Below are 9,818 nucleotides of genomic sequence, written 5' to 3'. Positions count from 1 at the left end.
CTATTGGCAAAACAATCCTTGTAGACTGACTTCAAGGAGTAAAACTTGGTTCGCGATGAGGTTGAGGGACAATGGTAGTCCTATGATTCTTGGGTTCCTTGTTCGATATTTTTGTGGGCCTGTGGTGTGAAGCAATTGAAAGGAGTATGTTAATGCTGCTTTGTAGTCAAATGTGCTTCACAGCTTGGACGCCACAGCACGGAGGTCCAAGATGTATGGTCCACCGACACAATGAAACAGGGTTCCTTTTTCTTTTTCTTTTGACTTGTCAGTGTGCGTATGTGCCTCACGCGTGCTATATTGGAGTGTCTTTTCGCAAAAATGACTGCCGCAAAAGAGCAAGCTGCCATGCTCCCCTGTGTGGCCTTCATCATAGTTCTGTTTTTCCTTTTTGCGGGCCTTCGTAGCGGATGCCTGAATTTCAAAAGTAAGGTGTGAGGGCGTGGTTCGAGCATTGTTATATTTTGAGGTTTACACGCCATAGCGTCCGGATTATGTTTTGACCACTTGAGAATCTTGTATGTGCACCGAAATCTTCGAAGACGGGCATTTCTGTCTTCTGCCTTCATCCGTCTTTTGCCTCCATCAGAAAGCATTGTAATTTTCCACTGTGCAAGTTAGCCATCTATTTTAAAACTAATAAATGCCGCTGCGTTGCTGTGACTGACAGCAAGAAGACCTTTGTTTTGTTCAACTGATGTCACGTCTAGCCTGTCTGTCACCAGGATGCTTTGCCTCTTTGTGGTCCAAAACATTTTCGGCACTGCCAAGGACATTGGCACCTCCCATGCCCGAGCCGTTTGACAACATTTGGGCAGCGTCTGGTACCCCTCAAAGCATTCTGATTGCATGCTTTGTGGAAATGCGCTTTTCTGCCCTCTTGTTTTCCAGTTATCTCCGCTTTTGCTAAAAGCTCAAGAATCCTTACTGCACAACGCACAGTGCCAAAGGAACCTTTCGGTTGTGGCAAGTTCTGAAGCAGTGGAGTGTAGCCGCCTTATGTCGAAAAGCCAGAAGACAAAACCGAGTTTAATCACTCCTCAGGAGATAGCACCAGATGGATAGGAAGAAACGCACACAATTCAAAGAAAATTAACACGGAAAGTTTGTATGGTGCTGCCTCACTAGACTACAAAGGGTGAATGCAGTTGGCAGTATTGGCAACTTTTTAGATGCATGAATACTGTTAGTAATGAAATGTGCAATGGCCTCTGGCTGCAATAGAAGCTGAAAGGGATTGTTACCAGTTCTCGTAAGCTTAGGTCCGTGAAAACCAGCAGGACACACATTTCTTTTTGGCAGTCTTGGTTTCTTGCGTGCTCGATCTGTTTGCTTTGCATTCATTCACTTGTGCACAATTGTGTGATCAATTTTGGTGGTCAGATGATAGCTTGTGTCTATACTGCAATTTAGTGTATGACCATTGTAAAAGTGCCCAAAGAAGCTTTGAATGTCCCATGTGACAATGCGTGTATGCAGAAAGTGGCAACTGGCTCTCGCTTTGCACGAATGCGAAGGGGAGCTGATGGGGCAAAGAGAAGAAGCCAGGCAAGCGGTGACACTGTGCTTATGTTTGGCAGAACTGTGTTGGGGAAACTCCAGAGGTGTGAGCAGTGTTTCTTGGCTGTTAGTGCTATGATAATTAGTTTCACACCACGGGTATTTAGTGTTGTGCTTAAGTATAATTCCAATTCTGGTCTAAAAACGAAAGAGCCTGAATTGATGGTCAAAAGCACTTCTCCATCCTTGGGAAGGGGTTGTAGCACCAAATGGCACTGGCCTGGAAAAAATGCACGTAGAAGGAATACAACTAGCAGGTTTCTTTTCATTAGTGTGGCAGGTTCTGCTTAAAGCAAAAAATTTTTTCTTATTTGTGAGTGGTCTTGGCCTTCACTCGTGTTAGCACCTTTGGAGCATTGTGGTGAGCACATTTTTAGTGAATTTTCTTTTTTCTCGGTATCTAAGGAGAAGTAAGGCGCTGGTTTGAGTGGGAGTTAGGGCATAAACTGAAACATAATGTGTGTCATGCACTGTTGATTGGTATGAGCTCAATGATGAATCTCGGACTCAAACAGGACTTAAAAGCAAATAAATAGCCTAACACTTCATGAAGGCTCGTGGATATGGAAGTGTGCAAATTTTCATTGTTGCAAATTTCAATTTTCAGAAAATTGGCTGGCTAGTGCACACTGGTATACATACTTTTTTTCAACTCTAAACCGGCAGGTCAAATTGTGTACCGTCTTCTGTGGTGGTTACGGTGCACGCCATGCTCTCCAACCTTCGGATGTTTTTCGTGCTGTGCCATACTGTGAAGGGAAAAAATGCTGTGTTTGTCTCGAATTCTCTTCCAGTTTGTATAGCTTCCTGTTCGTGTGACTTTTGTACCTTTTTACGTGACCGTACAGCTGTTGCTAGTTGTGCCTGTTTATCTCTTGTGCCAGACCTTTTTTTTATTTCTTCCAGTCATTTTAAATGCTCTTGCCTTGTTTTGTTGGCAGGTTGCACTTGGATAGGCGCAGTTATCTCAATCTATTGGCGGTAGCAGTGAAGGCAGGTTGCAAGCTAGTATCTACTGCAAACCAGTATGTGTGAAAATGTTTTAACGTCATCCGGCATAGCCGCTGAACTTTATTTGCATTAGGTAAGGATGAAAGCAGACTTCCAGGGCTTCGCGTATGAGGGTCACTAGAAAAGTTTTGAGGTGTTGTTTACTGAATGGCCGTGGGGCAAGCGTTACCCAGTGTTCACCAAAGCTACTCCATTCTTGTGAACAAACATTGAAGACCTGGCCTCATCCATTTGGATAAATGGAATCTTGCTAGGCCAAGGCAGCATCTTCAGAAGCTGAGAAATATCGGTGCACCTCTTTCCACCACAGGAGGCAAAAAATAGCTGAACTGAAAAGTATCTGAAAAAAGGCTTTGAACTGCTGAGTTCATGTATGACGACTGAATGCACTGTAGTTCTTTCAAGGGAGAGACGTTACTAGCGTCCCTACAGCTTCTCCAAGAAAAACTGGCCCCTGGTTTTTGGGCAGGGCAGTCTTCATTCTTTTTTGTGCTCTTCTCAACTTTGATGGGTTGTTGCCAGGGAGGATCCAAACAGATAACCAAGTTTCTTTCTGGGCACAAGGGAATCAAAGCTTTGTTGCTTCGAAAGTTGTTAGAAATCCACCATCCCATATTTTGAACTGTGTCTTTGGCATTAAATCATTGCAAGGGTTAAGGCTTGGGCGAGTTGGTACATGATTATAAAAGGGGAACAGCGCAAACTCAGACAAGACACAAGAAGAAGGAGGTGACAAACACGAGCGCTCGTGTTTGTTACCTTCTTCTTGTGTCTTGTCTGAGTTTGCGCTGTTCCCCTTTTCTAAGCATTAAATCACATGTGCCAGCATTCAGCTTTCGATCAGGTTGTCTGGTGCCCTGGTACAGAAAATTTCTCTGCGGCCACCGAAACATTTTATTCAGTTGGGGCCTCAGTTTGTGGCAAATGGAGAGTTTTTACCTGTTGTTTGCTGGTTATTACTTTTGGCGCGTTGCCGATGCTGCAACGTTGCACGTTGGTTTTAAGGCTTTGCGAGCGATGAGCAGAGGTGCCATTTAAAGTCACCTAATCGGCTCAAATGACAGCGTCTGCCCCCTTGTCCTCATCTAAGGGAAAACTAAAATAATTGTGGAGGAAGTGAGTTGCATGCTTGCTAAATACCACACAAGTGTAGTGAGAGGCTGCACTGAGCTGCACCAGTGTCACTGAACACGCAAACCTTTATACTGCTGCACTGTTTCATGAAACATGGATGCAGTCATTCCCGATTGTAACGAATTATTCAGATATTGTTTTAGCTGAACCGCAATCTAGCCATTTTAGTTTAGCCGCATGTTGAATACGAGGAATTTTTCATTAAAAGTCAAGATATACAACTTTTACATGGAAGTGTATTGAACACCCGAGTGCATACAGCTGTTGCCACAGCCCAGCAGCTTTCTTGCAGAAGGAGCTTTGGGAAGCTTTCGTCTTTGTTTATGGGCTAGCATAATCTTTGCACTTCCTTTTTTCAAGCTGGTAACATGGTAGCGCATGCATTGGACCACAGCTATCAATTTGTTTTTCGTACACTTACTGTAGGTGTAGTATGCACATTGTTCTTAGCATCCATTGCATTTTTTTTCTTCCGGGCCCCCTTCTTGATTGCTTGTAAAAAGCAATGCCCCACAAAACGAAACAAAAACAATTTTTGTGATGCTGATGGCACAAAGCAAGGGTGCTGTGTTTGCCACTCCTGCCTTGTTTTTCTTTGTATTTGTGAGATCTATCCAAACTGTTGGAGATTGTCTGTACTGGCAAAGCTTAGGGATCTGCAGTGTTACAAGTGGAGCGTGGGTTTATAGGTGTTTTATTGCACCACTTCATGAACCTTCATGTATCAATTGCATGTCAAATTTTCTGCATGCAAGTTCAACTGTGGATGCATCAAAATACTAAAGTACTGTAATTGTCGCAAGCACTGCAGTTCATTTTAATGAGTTTTGCTGTGTAAATTTAAGGTAAAAAAAAAATCTGGCGACCAACCGTGGGTATGCTTGGTGTTTTGCAGTGCTGCGTGAAATGGTGAAGCATTCCCGTGCATAGCTTCTGTACCCGTCCCGATTTGTTCGCTAATAGCCAATGAAGACGTCCACCTACTAGCGTGCAATGCGTGCGCGTGTCCCTAGTCAGGCGTTTGGTATGTGTGCAGGTTTGCCCGTTACCCCCCTGCTCAGTTTGTTACTATCACAGAATCAAAATGTTGCATAGTGGTGTGGACCGTTGGCATTCTTCCAATCAAACGAAGCCCACGGCTTGCTTGTGTTTTGCTTTTGAAACCAACAACTGGGGTTGCTGCTGTGCATTGCAGCAGTCGGTGGTGTGGAGGTCAGCCACGTGGGGATGCTTGAGGGTGGTTACGTGCAATAGTTTTGGCGATGTGGCCCTGAGAGGTGTGAGTGGCCCCAAGCAGCTGCTCCAGTTTTGACTGCACTTTTCGCACTGGCCAGTCATTGTGCCGTAGTCTGCTTTACCACTGCCTGAAGGGGATGAAACGCGGCTGTCTGCAGCTGCTGGCCAGTCATTGTCAAGTGTTTGAGGCTCCGTGATACACCGCGTATTCAAGTGCCCCGACCTGAACTGTTTGGAAGTGGTGTACACTTCACACTTTGACGCGAAGTTGCACGCTGTCGTGCCCCCTACGCACTTTTTTTTTTTTGCCTGCCCTCTTCGTACACTTCCCGAGTTTCTGTAGAGTGTCGTGGCTGTGATTGTGACTGGGCTTTTATGAGAGCGTGTTCTAGGTTCGTTCTGCTGGCAGGAACAAAATTGTTGAGCTTGCGTAGACAATTTACCTCCGGGTACAGTCTAGAAACCTGTGCTTGTTTCTTTTTATGTGGCGCATCTTCATTTATCGAGTAGTGTGAGTGTGTGTGTGTGCATAGATGTCTGCTTTTTGGCAGTTACAACGATGACATTGTGAGGGTCGTTTTTCTTTTCGTTTTTTTACAATTTTTGTATGTGCTTTCTACATAGCGGCTGACCATGTCACACAACGCCCTTGTGATATTTCGCATTGGAGTAGGCTAGTGTTGGTCTGGGAAGCGGCTGTGGGTGCTTTGGCTGGCTCACCAGAAGGCATTTGTGGTGTCTCGTGTCGGAAGGCAGCCTTCACGTGCTGTCTGCCTGCGGCAGTTGGTGACCAACTGCCCCTTGCGTTTGTGTGCAAGGGTTGCACTGCACTGAGCCATTCATTATTGCAGCCAGCCGACGATTGCTTGACTAGGGTGTAGCCAAGCAGGCAGATTTCGCGCGTTTGTCGCACGGATAGAATTACAGGCCGATATCAAATTCAAGCATGGGCTCTAGTGAAGTCGCAGCTCGGAATACCAACTTTCAGCCTCACTTGGATGGCTGCTTGCTGCGCTGTGTAGGAAGTTTCGAGAGACGGGCGACTTTTTGGGGTGGTTAGCAGGCCAGGACTTCCTTGTCACAGGTTAACCCTTAACTCTGCACATGGACTTGTCAATAATTGACTGTCAGCTGGAAAGAGTCTGTGCTTGTGGGTTCTGTTATTCCGTGGAGGCAGCGTGGAAACGGACTGTCAGGGTTGTCGAGGGCACTGAGAGTCGCTCAGTAACTGGGCTTTGAAATTCTTCAAGAAGGGTTCATGCCTACAGAGGGCTTGGAATGGGCTGAGGGACAATTTTCGTGTCCAAAGGATGCGTCAAATGTGAAAGGCGCACAATATTCTTTCTTTGCAAGTCGGCAGAAAAAAGGACTGAGGCTGGCGAGCCGTGGTGTGACAGGCGGCCTTGTGTGCTGCAGCCCTGACGTAAAAAAAAAAAAAAAACGAGCGTTTCTGTTCTTCCCTGGCTGATCCCATCAGTGTTGCAGCTCAAGAGGTTGGTCAACGTGGCTTTTGCAATACTACTATTCATTCTTCAGGTGTACATACTACATGGCTGTCTTTTGTGTAATGACATTTTTGGATAGTAGTATTTCTCTGCTGTGACATAATAAAACTGCTTGACAATGAACTTGTCACCGCTTGTTTGTTTGCCAGCTGCGATTGCGCACCCGCGGTCAACATTAGGGCCAGAGATGGATGTTTTAGGTAACGTCATCAAGGCAGATTAGACTGCTGCCCACTTTTTTCATCCACACAAATTAGTACAGTTTCTTTTTCATCCATTTTGAAGTTAAAGGGCAGAGTTGGAAGCACTGTGCTGCTAGGCAATCCTCTACCAATACTTCGCGACTAGTGAAATGCGCCTCCCTGCACTGCAATAATTCTTGGAGGTGGGCATAGCAGTTTTCAGGTACTTAAAGTGAATGTGAAAAGATGGCATTTTGGATGGTAGGGCTGTTGTCGCAACGCCGCTGCTTCTCCTGACATGCACAGGAAATGACTTGCACTGCTGGGGGCAGTTGCTGCCAAATTGCGGGAACGTTGGCACGGAAAGGTCCACTTATACCCGTGCCACACGTGCACAAAAAGTGACGTTAAGGCCTTGAGGAACTGAATGACATTATTTGAGCGGGCCGTGCTACACCCCAAAACGTAAAAGGCATTAAATGTGTTAGGCATGATGGTGATAATGACCAAAGAGATAAATGAACTCGTACTTTACAAGTTTTTAACATGGCGAAAACGTCTTGGAAGGTTAAAAATGTTTCTTGTGAAAGGAAACTGTGTGAGAAATAGCGTTGGCTGTTTCTAAAAGTGGCTTGAACAACTGCCGTCGCCTTCCAGCGGTAGCCGAATCTGAAAAATTGAAGTAACACGACAGTCTGCCTTCGCCGCTGTTTTAGTGAACTTGGTCTTCAGAACTTCGCCGGGCACAAAAAAGTCTTATTTGAAGTTCAGCTATGTTTCTGCGTCAACACTGGTGCTGAGAGTATCATTTTGTGCCAATCGCATTCGAGGGTAGGCAGATTTGAGGTGTTCATGATAGCGAATGAGTTGTACGGAACTCCTTAATTAAACCAAAAATCATATTTGAGTAAATGGCATTAGATTTTTGAGTGTAGCAGCGAATTAACGACATTAAAACTGAAGGCCTTAACCGTTTAATTTCATTTTTCGCATATGTGTGGCATGGGTATTATTTCCACTAGTTAGCACGAAAAATTACTCAAAAATTGCCAATGTGAAGAAGCAGCTGTTCTAGGCTCGACCAAATTTTTCTAGGCGTCCTCAGCCTGTTGAGTGCAGAGTTCGGGAGTGTCAACTCCAGGGCTGGAATGACTTCACATGAAATTGGGTCATGAGGAATTAAAATCGAACCAAAGCCTTTAAATCCATAATGAAGTTGAAGTGAACGGCCGAGGCGACCTGCCTACTCGCATGAGGCATTAACATATACTTCATGCCAGTGTTCAAACAGGCCGTCCAACTACTCACATGAAGCATTAACATTTGCTTTATGCCAGTGTTCAAACAGGCTGCACGTCTCTTCTATTGCTGCAGAAGAGAAAGTGAAAAGCTTTTTATTTAGATACCAGAGCTGAGATGCCTACCAACATGTCAAATCGACATGTTACTTCAGTGCAGAATGTTTCTTCACGGAATTTTTATAAAAAGTTCAGCACAACATCCCTCCAAGTGTCGGCTATCGCGCTGGACCACTTTTCCGAAAAATGTTACCCAAGTGTGAAGAAGCCGAACGATACACCTGTAGACGAACAAAGGCATTGTTTATTGTTCGCGAAATAGCTGCCTATGCAGAGATTCCTTTGCTGGATGCCCAAAGCAGGAGGTTTTTTTTATCACCGTGGACGGCAGGAACAATGGGGATTTACAGGTTTACTGTATCATTGCGACATATTTCGTTGGAGACGAGTAGCCAAAAGCCACCTTTGTTTTGGGATAATACGAAGGGAAGCGACGGTCACAAGACTGGAAATCTGGTTCTGGACGAAATGAAGTCCCGGACTTTGCCTGTTGAAAACCTCTTGGCCATGTGATCAGACAATGCCACAGCTATGGTGGGAAAGAAAAAGTCTTGCTACAATGTCGAAAGGTTCTGAACAAGATTGATTGGGGTCGGTTGCCCGCGGCACCTCATCAATTTGGCCACCCAAAAAGGAGCTTTATGTCTTCTTGTAATTGTTGGTGAGGATCTTGTTGACATTTTTTAACAGCGGAGCTACTGTTGCTGGCTGTAATGTGTGCAATGTCATCAGAAAACACAAGTCATAGTTACTCCTATCGTTCACCCAGTGATTGAGTTGAACGAGGAGCGTTTGGCGTCGTCCAGGCTTGCTGGTGGTGCTCGCAAAAGAATGCCAAGAAAGCAGTTCACGTGTGTCGCACCTCAAGGGGGGAGCACAAGATGGCTCATGCTAAAGACGCTCAGTTTGCAAAGCCGTTCTGTGTTGGCGCATTCCACTTTGGGGGAAATGTGAAAGCCTGCAGACAAAATGATCCGGGCTCGCCAGTCATGCGCGAGGAAGGCGACGATATAGATTTGTAGACGATTCATGCACTTGTAGATTTGTAGATTATAGACGATATAGACATGTTTTATTTCATGCACTCTTGGGCTGTGCTCAGCTTCGTTGGTCATCCTCCCTCACGAGTGGAAGGGCACAAAATTTTTCATCTCTTCGAACTCCACACAAGCAACTGCCATGGCTGGGAAATGAATGTGTGACCTTGTGCTTGAGAGTGCAACGGCCTAATCACGGGAACTTCTACAATTTCGGCTGCCTCAACAGTCTCCTGTGTGGGCATTGGACACTGGAACCACTAGGCGGATTGCACAGAGGGTGTTGCCTATAAGCTGCCACTTTCCTGTGGTAGGCCTACATTGGCCAGACTAGCCAGCACCTTAAGCACCGTTTGCACGAGCATGTGAATAGAGTGGGAAAAGGCACTGGTGGAAACTTGGTGCCTTTGCGAGTGCACGCCGCTGTTTCATGAATGCACTGTTGTGTTTCAGGACACCGCTAAGTGCAATGAGATTGTTGAAGCAGTTGAAATGCAGAGCGTGGGCAGTCACCGCGTCATCATTACCTCTCCATCTTTGACTACGAAGGAGTTGGCCTTCCTGGGGGGATTATTTAAAATAGGTAGCTGAGGAGGTGTGCGCACTTGCACAGTGCACATTGAAGACGTACAATCTCCTTTTTGTGTTTTTTTTCCTTCTATGTGGCGCGAATAAAATAAAAATTAGTCGGAACTTAGTGCCTGTCCTCATGTGTCATGCCCTTTGTGCGAAAATTCTTGTACTTAACTGTTGTGTTCCATCTTCTCCCCACTTTATCCGAACATCTGTTGTCTT

This window comes from Haemaphysalis longicornis, unplaced genomic scaffold (genome assembly GCF_048455015.1).
Source record: "Haemaphysalis longicornis isolate Haplotype H1 unplaced genomic scaffold, Haemaphysalis longicornis Haplotype H1 scaffold_4, whole genome shotgun sequence".
NCBI lineage: Eukaryota > Metazoa > Arthropoda > Arachnida > Ixodida > Ixodidae > Haemaphysalis > Haemaphysalis longicornis.
This window is presented reverse-complemented; position numbering follows the sequence as displayed.